Source organism: Typopeltis vanoorti, chromosome 2, assembly GCF_054136105.1.
Source record: "Typopeltis vanoorti isolate ZY-2024b chromosome 2, IOZ_Tvanoo_1.0, whole genome shotgun sequence".
NCBI lineage: Eukaryota > Metazoa > Arthropoda > Arachnida > Uropygi > Thelyphonidae > Typopeltis > Typopeltis vanoorti.
Genome location: NC_143550.1, coordinates 157,737,523 through 157,754,415, shown reverse-complemented (window position 1 = coordinate 157,754,415; position 16,893 = coordinate 157,737,523). Strand labels below are relative to the sequence as shown.

The 16,893-nt window shown below is 34.8% G+C and overlaps 1 protein-coding gene across 1 annotated transcript in view; it reads right to left on the bottom strand.

The window, feature by feature from the left end:
- The window catches only part of LOC150109564 (protein Obscurin-like), a 1,271,613-nt gene that overhangs the window by 1,104,755 nt on the left and 149,965 nt on the right, over window positions 1–16,893 (bottom strand). The window lies entirely within an intron of this gene.

The following is a 16,893-nucleotide window of genomic DNA, read 5'->3' as shown; positions in this document are numbered from 1 at the left end:
TCACTTTGCAAGAGTATTTCATCCAGATGGTGACTTGGCAGTTACTGATATGACAGAGACTGATGTGAGAATTGAGGTAGATGAACTGGAGGTACTGAATAAATTGAAAAATATCAGTGTGAGAACAGCAGTGGACCTTGATGATATGTCAGCTCGTGTACTATGAGAAGTACACTTGTGCCGTCCTGTTGTACCACCTTACCCCAGTCCAGAAGATACTTTCAGGCGTAAACTTTGTTTGCTCACACTTGGATAAAGGATTAAACTAAATTTATTATAAAAGTAAAACTGGTATGGGTAGTGATACCTAGTTCCCATTAATGTCATTTTAATAATGAGCAAATGAGCAATTCATGAAGGTATTTCAAAGTATTTCATCCTCTTGTTTGTAGAAAGGAGCAGGAGGAATTGATGGTGAGTGAGTAAGAGGTACTTGGGTTAATAAAGCATTTGGATTTGATGACATATAATCATGTGTTTTGATGGAATGTTTCAAATATTTAACAGCAGCTTTGACATATGTAAGTTGTTTAACTTGAGTCTTACAATGGACCAAGTTCCAAAATGGTGGAAAGAGGACAGAATTGTTCCATTTCATAAAAGAATTGATAAGACTCAGGCTTTGAATTATAGTTAATCTATTTTTCTGGAATTGTGGTTAAATTGTTGAAGAGGTTACTGAGGGCCAAAATCCCAGAATTGGGTTGATAATAGTTACATTCTCTAAATTTGCTAAAGAGAGATCATGTTTCAGCGGTCTACTTACTTATTATAACAAGATGATAAATGCATTGGACAAGGGAGATGCATATTATTATTATTATTATGTAACACCTTCAGGGAGTCCAAAGACTCATCGAGGGAGGGTACCTGTTCTACACCTCTCAGTCTCCAATAATCCACCAACTGCCACTACCTTTATCATCTATGCCAAATGCCATTTACCACCGACCATCCACCACCACTACCACTAGTATTTTCACAGGCAATCACAAACATCCATGTCCACGGCAAGATTCGAACCCGCAGCCTTTTGACTGGAGAGTGGATACGCTAACCACTCAGCCAACCTGGCCAGCAGTGGTATACAAATATACAGTGGTATATTTAGACTTTGCAAATGCCATTGATAGATTGCCACATCACAAGTTGATAATTGAACTGGAATGAATGGGATTCGATAATAGATTAGTGAGTTGGATTGGAGATTGGCTGTCCAGTAGGGATCAGCAAATTGTGAATGTGATATCTTGGAAAAAGAAAGTCAGTAGTAGTAGCCAAGGGTTTCTTTTGGGGCCATTATTGTTTACCAAATTAGAGAAGATTAAAGATTCAAATTGGGGGAGGAAGATATGCAGTTGTTTGCAGATGACGTAAATTTGGGAAGATGAGGAATAGACAGATGTTGTGGATTTTTAGGACTTGAATAGACTGAGTGAGTGGGAAAATGAATGGGGATACCACTTCAGTGTTGCAAAGTGTAAGATTTTAAAATTTGGGAAGCAGAGATGGGATCATAGTACACAATTGATGAAGATGTTTTACAGGAGGTGGAGGAAATAAAAGATTCAGGGATAATGCTGGATAAGGACTTTAAGTTAAAATTTACATCAGTGCTGGATTTACCTTTAGGCTGACTAGGCTCCATCTTGAAGTCTCAAGATTAAGCACCTCATAACTTTTTTAAGTCCTATAATTTTTGCACTTAATAATTTTTTTGGTTCATTTATTTTTTCTGTGTAATTTTCAGATTTCATTAATTTTTAGCATTGAGTAAATTTGGGAAGTCCTAAAATATATTATTTCAGAATGTTAGTGTTATGATTATTTCTCTGGAAAGTGTATGTTTTTCCTTTATTTTATTTTACTACAAATTTACATAATTTTTCTCTTTCTGCCATATCAACACAAAACATAGCACTAAGTATTGAGAACTAAATCTGTCCATTAATTATGCTGGTACCTATTGTTGTCCACCAGTAGTTTTTTTTTTTTTTTTTTATGACTTATTATTTATACAGGTACTCCATGAAGACAAAAGACTCATCGTGGGTGACACCCACATTATCTATTAACACAATACCTATCATACAGCTCCATAAACTTATTTGGGTGCTCGCAACCACCTTTGGCAATCCATTCCACTCATTCACCACTCTCCAAGTAAAGAACCTAATCCACACATCCTTACTAAGTACACTCTTAGACAATTTCCAAGTGTGATCCCTTGTTCCCCCTCCCCCCCCACTCCCCATGCATTGAAAAATTTCTTCTTTGTCAATCTTATAGAATCTCTTTAGTAACTTGCAAGTTTCTATGACATTCCTCTCCTTCTCATGTCAGCTAAACTCTGCAGTACACACACCTTCAATATATCCTCATAGGGAACATTCCATAGACCTGTCACGAGCTGGGTTAGTTGTGTCTGAATCCTCTCCACCACCTCTTGATCTCCAAGAAACCCAGGTGACTAAATCTGTTCACAGGAATCAACATGTGGCCGAATCATAGTCTTATAAAGAGAGAGATAATAACCTCCCTATCTTTATTTGTCGGTGTGTTCTTAACAACTAAGTAATCCTCTTAGCTATTTTGCCAACTCTTTCAATATGTCCTCTGAATTTCAAATCTCTATCCACGATAACCCCCAGATCCCTAGCCTCATCAATTTGCTGTAAAGTACTATCAATTTTTGTAATTTTTTCATCCCAAAATGCATTAATTTACATTTTACAACATTAAATTGACAACCATTGTCCTTTACCAATTTATTTAAATCATCTTGTAGGATATTTACATCACCTTTATCAGCTATTGCTCTCTCCTCTTTTACATCAGCAGCAAACAACCGGATGCCCCCCCCCCCTCAAATTTTTTCCATATCATTAATGCACAAATTAAAGAACAGTGGTCCTAGTACAGAGCCCTAGGGCACTCCACTAGTAACTCATTCACCTTGATTCCACTCCACCATACACCACCCTCATATATGTCTATCAGCCACCTCCCTATCCATGCCCCCAGCCACATATCCATTCCCGTTTGCTCCAACTTATGTAATAGTTTTGCATGTGATATTCTGTTAAATGCCTTTGCAAAGTCCAGCAGTATCGTGATGTAGCCATTTCCTTTATCTAATTTTACTGTCACCTTATTTCAATACATTTTAATGTGAATAATTTACTCAGAATCTACCTTTTACAAAGCCATGTTGCCCCTATAGAATATCATATTCATATTCACCGATTCCTGAATTTTATTTTTAACCAACTTTTCTAATACTTGAATCACCACTCCAGAGATACTAATTGTTATGTAATTTGCTACTTCTCTCTTGAAACCACCTTTATATAAAGGAACTATATTACCCTCTTTGCACTCCTCCCTTGGAACCTTGTCAGAGCTGAGACTTGATTAAACAACTTCTCATAGTACACGAGCTGACATATCATCAAGGTCCACTGCTGTCCACTACAAGATGTTGAAAGTTTATTTTTCACTTGGTTAGAGTATAATAAACTTTCAACATCTTTCTCTAAATCCAGAGTAATTTATTAAAAAAAAAAGGGTGGCACACCATTTGGCAACTCCTATAGGTAGAGATGACCTGCGAATGCTTCTGCCTGGTATCTCAACTTGGGCCTGGCTCCCACTGAAGAGACCTCAATAAAGGTCAAAACTAGTCTGGGTAGTGGCCCTTCCCTTAATGTATAACATTAGACATATCCGCAAGGAGATGTGTTTTGCATTATAGGAGATGCTGAGACAGGAGTGTTGGTAGCTTGCTCCACCTTTGTAATGAGTTGCCCTGGTGTTGTACCACCTTACCCCAGTTGAAGATACTTTCAGGCGCAAACTTTGTTTGCTCACACTTGGATAAAGGATTAAACTAAATTTATTATACTCTAACCAAGTGAAAAATAAACTTTCAACAGTTTTACTTTTATTGGATTCTCATTCACTGGGAGCTATACCCACAGAGATACTGAGAGCAAAATCAATGGTAAATAGTATATTTCCATATATACAAGTAGAAAAACAATGTATCACCATACTATTAAAATATTTTTGATGAGAGATAGATATAGCAAGTTTTATCACTTGGTTACAAGTAAATTATACTCAACAAGAAATTATATTTTGGCTTTTATTCTTTGCCCATGCATGATCGTATGAAGTAGCCTCCCAACAGGCAATTTGCATATGGAAGCAACTTTGCATTAAATTGTCCTAGTATCCCATAATGCCCAGCACACTGAAAAGATTCTTCTTCTTCTTGGCTTCCCGTATTAGGTAACTGTCTGCCTGTAATGTTTTCAAGGGTTTAAAAAGTCTTCTGCACATCTCCTCCCAAGTCTTCCTCTTGATTGGTTCCCTTTGGTTTATATTTCCAAGTAATATTTGGCCATCTGTCCTCATTCATTCTTTCTATGTGGTTCTTTTCCAGTTCTTTCTATAGTTGTGATGTCTTCTGTTATGTTAATTAAGGATAACTGTTTTCTTATTTCTTCATTTCTTGTCTATTCTTTGTAGCCTGCAAGCAGTCTTAGGAACTTCATTTCTGCAGCTTCCACTTCTCTTTTATCTCATTCTCTCCAAGTCCAAGTTTCACTGCCATAATTCAAAATTGGTTTGGCTATTATTTTATATAGTTTTATTTGGGTTGTTCTAGACATCTGTTTACTGAAGTGTCTATTCAAAGTTCCATTCCAATGCAATGTCTCCATTGAGACTTATGTAATTTGTTATTTTAATATTTAAATTTGTTCACTTGTTCTATTACTTTGTTGTGGATGACTAATTTGCATCTTTAATTTCTTTACCTTGAAATGCTATTGATTTCATTTTATTTATTGTGATTTTCATGTCATACTGTTCTATTGTTTTGTTCAATATATGTGCAGATTTTTCTGCAATTGGTCTTCATTTTCATCAAAAATAACTTGATCGTCAGCATACAAAAGGCTGGTTAATTCTTTATTTCCCATTTTAATTCCTATGATTTTGTTTTTCCTTCATTCTCTTGAAATTTTTTCCATATACATGTATATATATATATATATATATATATATATTGAAGAGTACTGGTGAACCCACTTCCTTGAATAAGGCCTCTACTGTTTTAAATTTTTTGGTTGTTTCATTATTAATTTTAATATAGCTTTCTTTCATTACATTTGCTATTGCTTTTGCAGTTTTGAGGTGTAGCTTTCAATTCATACACTATATTGCTTAATTCTGTTCTGCTGATTTGATCATATGCTTTCTCATAATCTAGGAAGGCCATATATGTTCGCAGGATAAATTCTATTCTTTTTTCTATAATTTGTTTGAGTATAAATGTGGGATCTGTGCAGGATCTTTCTTTCCTAAAGCTGCATTGTTCTTCTCCAATAATTTCCTCAACCCATGATGTTAATTTACTTTTATATCCTTTTTTGTCTATTTATGACTATTGCTGTCTTCCATTCTTGTGGAATGTTTCCTTCTTCCCATATTCTGTTTAGAAATTTAATTAATTGTAATTGAAATGGTTTAGAGTTGTATTTGTATAGTTCTGAATTTATTCCATCTTCTCCAGTAGCTTTTCTGTATTTCAGTTTTTCGAATATTTTCTTTAAATCATTTAACTATATTGGTTCTTCACTTGTTTCTTGACATATTACTTGTTTTATTTCAATTTGATTATTAATGTTTAGAAGCTGGGTGTAGTGACTGGTCCATTCTTTTGTGGAGGGACCTTTTAAAAAACACTGAAAAGCAAGAATATAATTTCTTGTTAAGTATAATTTATATAGTGAATATCTTAGCCAGGGTACTGAAGTCAAAGCTGTATAACTGAGAGACCTCCACATAGCCTTTAAAAGGAATGCGGAGAACTGACCACGGCTTCTGACCTAATGTCCAATCCTCACTTTCTCGTGGTGCACCCTGTTAGCTATCTACCTAAATAGTGAATGAACGAGGATGGGCTGGAAATTTGGGATTTACATGACCAAATTGTATTCTTATTGGCTTAAACCACGATATTAAATGATGGTACAACATGACAAAATTTCATGCCAGCTGGGACATCGCCCTATTAAACAAGGCCCCCGTTATTTTCACCAGTGAACCAGGGCAAACAGCAAAAAGCCAACTACTGGAACAAACCCTAAAACACACCCCAACTCGATATCATCAAAATTGAATATCGGTACTATCAACTTAAACAACCTAAATGGGAAAGAAATGAAGCTAGCTGAGAAATTGAATAAGTACCAGATCGACATAATAGTCGTGACTGAAACAAAAAAGTGGTGAGATCTTTCTGAGCAATAAATACAAAATGTTATATTCAGGCAATGACAATCAAGGAAAAGAAGGAGTACCCATAGTATTCAACACTAAATACGAGGCTAATCTTCTTGAATGGCAGTCAGTCTCAAGTAGAGTAATGTGGGCAAATATGAGAATGAGGAACTGTACAATGAGACTTATTTGTGCCTATGGTCCCACAGAAGGTTCTACTAAGGTAGAAGTGGAGGAATTTTTTGAGGCTTTAGAGAAAGCAATTGACACAATGAAAAAGGAAAAGTTGGTCCTTGTTGGGGATCTACACAGCAGAGCAGGAAATGATTGTCAGACATACAAAAATATTTTGGAAAAATTTGGAGAAAAGAGCAAAGCTAACAATAATGGCAAATACTTATTAGATTTCTGCTTAGGACATGGACTAGTTATTACTAACACAAAGTTCCAACATAAAAATGTGCACAAATTCACATGGAGAGAAGATGCAAGGAATAAGAAAAGTCTCATTGACTATGTTATTGTTGATAGTGATGTTTTCTCTCTCCAGTGCAGGACTAGAGTGTACAGAGGATTTGAAATTGGAAGTGATCACCATTTAGTCTTGAGCAGGATAAAACTGAATTTCATATTGAAAAGAAGAACATGAACATAAATGCTCAACTTTTATTCACTTTAAAAAAGAAAATAAAAGTTGAGCAGCTCTCAGATGTGAACTGTAGACTAAAATACACAAACATGATTCAAGAAGAAAAAATGAAACAGTCTGAGAATAGGAATCAAGCCTTGTAGATTCAGTGGCAAGCTCTGACAAAAACATTGATTGATTCAGCCAGAGAGGCATGTGGTGAGGTCGCCAGCAAAGAGAGAAAAATCAGAACTCCAATGCAGGCATAGGAAGTTAAGAGGCAGTGAAGGAAAAGAAGAAAGCATATCAAAAGTACCTAGCAAATAAGTCAGCTTGTGCTCTTAGAGAATACAAGGCAAATGTAAGAAAGCTAAACACTGTGTAGAACTGGCTAAACAAAAGTCATGGGAAGACTTTTGTAAGATCACAAAGAATAAATATTAAGAAAGTGACAAGAAATTCTGGAGGTTGTTGAAGAAGCTCAGAAATGGAGGAAACAGTGCTGAAAAAGGAATTAGAGATGATAAAGGTGATATGAAAACTAGAGAAAAGTATGAAGTAATTACTGTGAAAAATTGCTAAATGAAACTAGCAGTAATGATAGCACAGTGATAAAAAAATACTGACCAGGCATGCAATCAGGAACACATATCCATACTTGAAGTAGAAAAAACTATCAAAAGTCTGAAATATGCAAAGGCAGCTGGAGTAGATGATATTTGACCAGAAATGCTCAAATATTGAGGTATAAAAGTCTTACAATGGCTGCACTGCATAGTTTCAGAGGGCCTGGACGGAGTGGTGAATTCTAGATGATTGGAGTAGAGCTCTCATAGTACCCATATATAAAAAGGGAAATAAAACTGAATGTGACAATTACAGAGGTATTTCTCTACAAAGAACATGATTGTTTGTAAGATTTATGCCAGTATACTTGAGAAACGGTTGAGAAGGATTGTGGAAGAGAAGCTTGGTGAAGAACAAGCTGGATTCAGACCAAATAGAGGCTGTCAGGATCAGATTTTCACTTTACAACAAATAGTTGAGAAATCATGGGAATATAACAAAGGGTAAATTTTGTACATTTAAAAAAAACATGTGACAGAACATTAGTCAAAACACTAAATTGTGTTTTGTATACTGTATACAAGATTGTATACAAGACAGTGTTTTAACTTATGGATCTGAGAGCTGGGTCAGAAGTAAAACACTTGACCAAAGACTAGAGACCACAGATATGAGAGTCCTGAGAAAGATTAGAGGCATGAATAGATGGCATCAATGGCAATATCATATTAAAAAATGAGGATATTAGGAAAGAACTTGACATTGTTAGCATCCAAGAATGTGTTAGCAGAGCTAATCTCAGGTGGTATGGTCACTTAAACAGAATGGGGGGGGGGGGGAAGATTAGCAAAACAAGTGTTCTCTGCCAGGTTAGCAGTCAAAAGACTCAGAGGAAGACCAAGATATAGGTGGACTGATATGGCAAAAAAGTGCCTTAAAAGAAAGAAATAAAAGATCTGACATTGTTGGAGTCTTGACAGATAATAGATTGATTTGGAGGAAAATTGTAGATAGGAAGTTAGTAATGATGTAAATTTTTCATGTAGTACTATCATATCCTGTACACCCCTTGAGAATAAATATCACGAATTTGATGATATCTTATCCAAGGGCTCGAAGCCAAAGCCATAACTGCTCAACAGAAAACCATTATACAGATTATGGCTGAGATGACATGTGTCAAATTAAAGTATAAGAAAAATTTATGGGACTAACATACACATTTTAGGAATATAAATAACTGATTCATGACTCATTGATTTGCAGTTAATATCCTCAAATTATTTATGCAACTATTTAGACAGCAAGAAAAGCTATGGAATAACTTTGATTTAAGGCCTATGCTTTTAAAATATTTTATTGGTGATGGAGCAGATATGAGGGGGCACAAACTATAGTGCAAGCTTCTGCATCCAGTACCAAAGAAATTCTAGTTTTATATCATATTTCATCTCATCTTCATTATGGGATATTAAGCTAATTTTCATGTCATAGCTAAGTGACTTGATTTCATATTAACTTACTAAATACTATTATAGGGAAGTTAATCTTATCTATACGATCTGCTGTCTGATAATTATGTGTTCTCTAGCAAAATACTTTTTTTTTTCCAGATAAGCCTCTATGTACAAGGCTACTTGTACATAGAGGCAGTTGACTTCACATCAAGTTGATCTGAATTTGCATATGAAATTACACATGCATTATGAGAAGGGTCATCATTATCCAGACCAGTTTTCATGTTTACTTAGGTTTCATCAGTGAGAATCAGGCTAATAGAGATATTATAGAGAGTTAACTGAAAGCAGAAGTCATATAAAGATGAAAACAAGAATATTTCTTGTCAAGTATAATTTACTTTCCTCCTCAATGAAAAAAAAAATAATAATAACAACGATGGGACAACTAGCTCAAATCAAAATTATTCAAATAATATGGCGTAGTAGGATGATAATAACTATACTGAAACAATATAGTATTATTACGATAAAAATACTGTAATAACAATACACCAGTTTGCTCCTAGTATAGAAAAATATCACTTCTACCATTCAGTTAGCTTTCAATATCTCTACAAGTCTACCTCCCACTGATGAGTTACTCAAAATGGAAGAAAGTATTCATGATAAAAGAACTGAAGAAATTGTGATCCTACAAAAGTGGTTTTTACAACACATCTTTGTACAGTAAAATAAATTGTTTTACAATAGCATTCTTATATATGGTTACCATTCCTTATCACAGAAATGGAACCTACAGCTCCTTTTGACTTGCACAGAGGATGCAAATGCCACCTCCACTGAGCTACACAGGCCTAAAGAATTATACAGTTTGAATAAATTAGGAAAGATTAGCAGATTGAACAAGTACTATTTCCCATAAAGAAAATAAGCAAAGACCATCACATGTATATAAGTTTGGGCAATAAGTAATGCTTAGCAATGTCCTTATAAAGGTGTTCTATAAGAAGCCTGCTCTTGTGAAGGATTTCAGTATTATTCCAGAGAACTCTGTGCCTGATGGATTTGGTATGTTCAGCAAACCGACCAGAGGAATTTTTTTCTAAGCCTTTCTTCAACCAGTTCCTGAGTTAGCTGATCTCTGGCATGGGTAAGTGGGGTAATTCTCTGCGAAAGCAAAAAAACAATTGACTGTAGAATCCACACTATTTCAGACAATAACATATCATGTTAGAATTAGGTACCAAGAGATGGCAGCACTTATTTGCCAGTCTTTTTGCTGCTTACAATTAGTAATAGTCTTGGGACAGCTATCTCTGATTGGCTACTGGCAGAGATAGCTGTCCAAAAGCTAGATAAGGTTAAAAGGCCTTGCCTACTCCCTATAAAAGGCGTTAGCTGAGCTGTATAATTCTTTTTAGTTAGGAAAGTATTTATCATTTTTGTTATTCTACCTAACTGTAAATACTATGGTAACATTTTTTAAAACTTTCCTGTTAATTGTATTTGTCATTCCATTTCTATTCTTAAAGATGCCTGTAAAACATACACAAAAAATTCTGCAATTAAATAGATAGATTTTCTACATGAGTTTTCCAGCTTTTATTATTAGTGTGCCTACTAATGGTATTCCAATTTTAAAATAAATTATATATTATTATTATTTCTCAGGCATCTTCAAAGAGTCAAAGATGGCCTATGGTACCTGTCATCCACACAGTGCTTTTCATACCTCTCCTGGAGCTTATTCACTGACATAGTACTCATACCAACTCTGGCAACTCATTTACCATCCTCCAAGCAAAAAATGTAGTCCAAACACCCTTGCTAACCACATTTTTACACATTCCCAGGAGTGACTCCTTGTTCTTTCCCTTTCCACCATATACTGAAAAAAAAAATTCTTTAGTGTCAATGCTAAAAAAATCCCTTTAATAACTGATATGTTTCTATCAGGTCTCCTTATTTTTCTCCTATTCCTCTGAATCCTCACTTCCTCATTCCCATGAAATCCAAAGAACAGAACTGTGTGCAGCAGCCCAGACCTTTATAAGGCTTTAATAGCCTTTTAAAGAGGAATAAATAATGACTTCCCTATCCCTTCTTGTCAGTGTGGTCATCAACAAGCAGGTAATCTGATGTGCTGTTTTAGCCACTTTTGCATGTGGTATCATGTGCCTCTGCAAAGTCCAGCAGTATCACCATGTAGTTATGTAGCCTTATCCAACTCAACTGTCACTTTATTACAGAAAGTAAGCAAGACCTATCCTTTACAAACTGATGCTGCCTCCTATAAAGTATCATATTCCTATCCATCCATCCAGTCCTGAAACTACTTCCACCACCACTCAGGATATGCTGATTGGCCTGTAACTTGCTACCTCTGTCTTGGAATCTCCTTTGTGCAGAGGAACTATTTTGTCCTCTTTCCCTTCACTCGGCTCCTTTCTAGAAGAAGCCGAGAGCTTAAAACAAACAAACTGGTCAAATGAGCTGCCATATTCTCTTATACATTCCAATAATACATGGACTAATATCTCATCTAATCCATGTCCATATCTGCATTAAGGCTCTGAAATATCATAATCACTCCAATTCATCTACCTTTATTCTCACATCTGCCAATACTACATCTGCACTACAGTATCTTCACTCAGAATGGTATACCCTTGCAAAATTATCACTTAGTAATTCAATTATTTCATTTGCTTCTGTTACCTCCCTACCTTCTGCACCAGATAAAGTCATTGTTCCTTTTCTCTGTCACATAGCGAAAGAACTCCGAGATTTTCTTTGGCCACAACTTTGCTGTACACTGTACTGCTCGTGACTTGCTTATTTCATTTCTTTATATACCCTATACCAGGGTTTCTCAAACTTTTTCTACGACGGAACACTTCACAAATCCTGAAATTTTCACGGAACACCTTGGTTATTTCATAATGTATTAATTAATAATTAATTGGTAATTTACCTGATTTGTATTATTAATTAATAATTGATAATTAATCATTAATTAATAATGAATTAAACATCAATTAAACATAAACATCATTAAATTAATTTGTGCTGATTTTCGTTGACATATCCCATTCTGATCACCAAATATATTTATAATATTATTAAAAGTACTTACGAATGAATGCAGATTTTTTCTCCTGTGTGCTGGTAGTTTTCCCTTCCTTTTGTACATCCTGGAAATCTTGAGGTGGATGACTCACTATCTGTTCCACAAACACCTTCAATGAGAGATTTCTTAATACTAAAATTAAACAAAGTGCCGTGTCTCTTATTCATATTAGAATTTAAAGCTGTATTCCTATTACTTTTAAAAAAATCACGGCACTCCGGTTCAGAACAAGCACTTACACACTGCAATACGAACTTGCAAAGAAAGTATTCAGTATTAATAGATTTGAGAACCGCATACAGACTACCTTGTTCTTCGATTTAAGTGGAAAATTTTCTTTATACTTCCTTGCTGATTGGTCACTGATATTTGCAACACAGATGTTATTTCATTCAGTTTTGAGAACATGCCACCCATTGTTATAATCCGCTTGCAGATAATTTTTATGACCCATCATAAACAGCGGTATTCCTTCTCCCAAAAGCTGAAAGGTTTCAATGTGTGAAAATTAATGATACACAGATGTTATTAGGCATTCTGGGTCTGAGCTTTTCGACATATTCACGAATTTTATTCTCCTCAGAATATTTATGCTATAAAATATTTATTCATGAAAAATCCTTAGCAAACTAAAATGACAAATTTCAGAACTTCTCGCGGAACACCTATTCACCTTCCGTGGAACACTAGTGTTCCACGGAACACAGTTTGAGAAACCCTGCCCTATACAATTTTTTTTTTTTTTTTTTTGCAACTCCTATTTAATGATAATGCTTATCCATCTAACTCCAAATGATATTTATCTCTTATTCTAAATACTTCTGGTATCAGATTACAACCACCATAGATAAAAACCTGGGGAGTCTACATTCAGCATCATATGATCACTCTTCTACTGTAAAGGTGGAGGGGGGGGGGACTTAATCAAATCATGGGTCTCTGTCCTTTAACATTTTAAACACATGCTTAACATATGTGAAGATTATAAATGCTTATTTGCCATCTTATATCTAAAAGGTTTTGCAAAAGTATATATTATATCTGAAAGAGATTTAACCTAGGTGGTAGATGACAGCTGGATGGCTTCCTTTCTTCATATTTCTCCACAAACATAAAAGGGTTTTGTGGAGAAATTGTCTGTTGTCTGCTCTTTTTTTCCTACATAAATTATATTCTCTCTCTCTCACTGACCTCAAACCCTAACCATAGTTTTGCTGAAAACAGCAGACTCCATTCTGCTTCTTCATTTGGCATTTCTTGGAGTGCTGAAATGATTCAAATTTCAAGCTCTTTCACAACCAGTCCATTAGCCATAGCTCTTCATACCATCCTACAATGAACTGATGACAATTTACTCACCTTCAGTGATATTAAAACACAGTCCTGAATTCTTGTGATAATGCTTAAATTAACAGACAAACTGTCTACATTTCTCATTTGTTTTTTTTTTACCTTTAGCCTATCTTGACAACAAGAACAACCATTCACAGATTCTTTGGCCTTCAAAAAAACAACAACAACAAAAAAAACCCATCCTTTTCTATTTAAGATATATTACTTCCATCCAGCTACTGATCTTGTACAAATCCCAAATCTGTCCAACCAAGAATACTCTTCTTCTATTTGGAAAGGTACACTGAAATTCTCCCAAAAAAATCTTAATGATGTCCAGAAGAAGGGAGCTCAGATAATTGATGACCCTTTCTTCTCAGACTTACTCCAAACCTCTATCTCACAAACAGTCTCTGTTTGTTTCTTATGTGTTTTCTAGGAACTTTCATGGGTACCATTCCTTTGAAGGCATCCATAATTCTTTCACTTTCTGCAGTAGCTTCCCAACATCTTTTCACAATCCAACTGCAAACCAGTTAAAGTTACTTCTCCTTTTCCTTTTTCAATCCATGTGCCTCTGTTTATGGAAACCTTTCAAAGAAGTTCTGTAAGACTGTAACTGTGAGTTATTCAAGAAGAATATTGAAGGTTCTCTCTCTCTCTAAACCACTGCACAACACTAGTTTATTTTATTTTATGTAAATCCCACTCATGAATAGTTGTAAACCTATCACATATTAGTACTTTGGATGGACTAAGAGTTAGACAAGCTGAAAATCCTGCTCTAGAAACCAAATATCTCCAACAATGGTCTCCCACCAGTAATGAAATTCATCTACCACATAAGATTAACATAATACTAATATGTTTTGCAATCTCATATATGTGAAAGTGATAGGATAAAAAATCATATAATATTCAAAAATTTAGAGCTTCTCACCAATGCTTCAAATGAAGAAACATTAATTTAGGTGGAGTATTAAGTTCAAATGTCATCATCACCACCACCCTTCACCAAATGCCATAAGTTGCAGTTTACAAAACCAGCTAGCTGACTTTACCACTGTTCCCAAGAAAATCACTCTTCACAGTCCAACTGCAAACCAGCTGAAGTAACTTCTCCTTTTCCTCTTTCAATCCATGAGCCTCTAATTTTTGGAAACCTTTCTCAAAACATTCTGTGAAGTAATTGTGAGTTATTCAAGAAGAATATTGAAGGTTCTTTCTCTCTTAAACACTGCACATGCACGGCACTAGTTTATTTTATTTTAGGCAGTTGGGGGGGGGGGGGAACTGAATAACTTGAAAAAAAATCTATAAACAACTGCTAATCAGAAAGATGGCAATATGAGTAAGGATAATTAGCAGTAGCAGCAGAGGAGTGTGAAATGTATAATGTCAAAAGCATAGCATAGTTAGTCACATACGAAGGCTTAGATATTTTCAAAATGTTGTTGTATCCTTTTAAAGATATAACTAATAATACCATAGAAAACATAAATTAACTAGGAATTTATTAAGCTTCTATTTCAATGGACTCAAACAGCATCCTCAAAGCACTTTATCAGTCGAAACAAAAGACAAACACTATAATCAAATAATGAATGAACACTTTTTCACTTTTTAATAAGTACAAATATTATTTTTAATATTATAATGTGTTTCTTTATTTTTCTCTTTCAATTATTTTGACAGTATATTAATACAGCATCTAACAAAAGGTTTGAAAAGCAGCTAATAAATATTAATGATGGTTATAACTTCTGTATAATAGTTGTCATATCTTCAGAACTGTCTGAGCATAATTAATATTTTAGATACATTAATAATATTTTATTAATTTAGATATTATTAATTTGAACAAATTAATAATAGTTTAAACAAATTTTAAGTATTCTATTTTCAGACATATTATAGCAACTATAGAGCCTCCCCTGCTCAGTCAGTATAGACAAAGTCCTCTGGCTGGGAAGACCTAAGATGCTAAGTTCAAATCCTGTCAAGGACACAAAGAACCTTTATCAAGGCTTTTCAACTGAAGGTAAGTTAGCTGTCTCATATGGAGATGGCAAGGTTTTTTTTTTCCTCCTGCAAAACAGAAAAATACATGCCATTTACAGCCATACTAAACAATGCAGATAGGACCGACTGCCTGTAATAAGCAGTATCAGTTTTGTAAGAAGCCAAGTAACCTGGTTGTAACAGACAACTGAACTTAACACAAAAGGGAAGATGGGATGGGATGGGACTATATTTGTTATTTAAAAATAAAAATCTAAATTAATGACACATAAATCTATCTATTATTATCGGATTATTACTTTTAAACAATAAATCATCTGCATTCAGAAACAAATTCAATGGTATCAAATTTATGCTGCTTCTTCAATTCATCCATCCCTTAGGATGGGTTGAAGTCACATACCTCATTATGAGACTGGCTAACTCACCATTTGATTGAAAAGACCTAAAAAAAGGTTATTATTAGAAGAATAAAAAAAGGTATTATTCCTCACATCACAGACAGGATTCGAACCTGGGTCTTTGCAATCAAAGGGTTTGTCATTGAAAGTTTTTTCACTTGCTTATACTATAAATTAAAGTTACCGAGAAATTATATTCTCGGTTTCATCCTTTATCCAAGTGTAAGCAAACAAAGTTTGCATATGAAGTCACTTCATAACTGAGTTACTTGTAGGCTAATGACTTCACATTAATTGCCTTAGTATCCCATAATGCAATGTGCATATGCTTACAGGCATGTGTCATGCTATGCATTATGGGAAGGGCCACCACCTAGACCGGTTTCGACATTTATTGAGGTCTCATCAGTGGGAGCCAGACCCTGAAGTGATACCAAGGTTGAAGTAATGCAGAAGTCATATTTCCATATACAAGTAGCCAAAAGGTGTCACACTTTATTATTAATTTTTTGGCATCTTTAATTCATAGTATAACCAAGTGAAAAAAACTTTCAATATCTATCTCTAATCCAGGATATTTTAGTAATAAGTTGTGACACCTTCTGGCTATTTGAATATGGAAATATGACTTTGCATTACTTCAACCTGTATCAGTTGTGGGTCTGGCTCCCACTGATGAGACCTCAATAAAGGTCAAAACTGTTCTGGGTAGTGGCCCTTCCCATAATGCACAGCATTACACATTTTTTGTAAGGATATGTGCGTCGCATTATGGGATACTAAGGCAACTCATGTTAAGTCAATAGACTCTATATACAAGTAACCCAGTTGTGAAATGACGTCATGTGCAAACTTTGTTTGCTTACACTTGGATAAAGGATGAAACTGAGAATATAATATAATTTCTTGGCATCTTTAATTTAAAAGGTTCATCTATACCAACTGAGATAAGGTAAGATGGTATTATAAGGTTTCATTTAAATATATCATTTTATTTCAAACTGAAATAAACAGCAAATGATATAATGGTATCATCACATGAAATGCCAGTCTGGCTGTCCA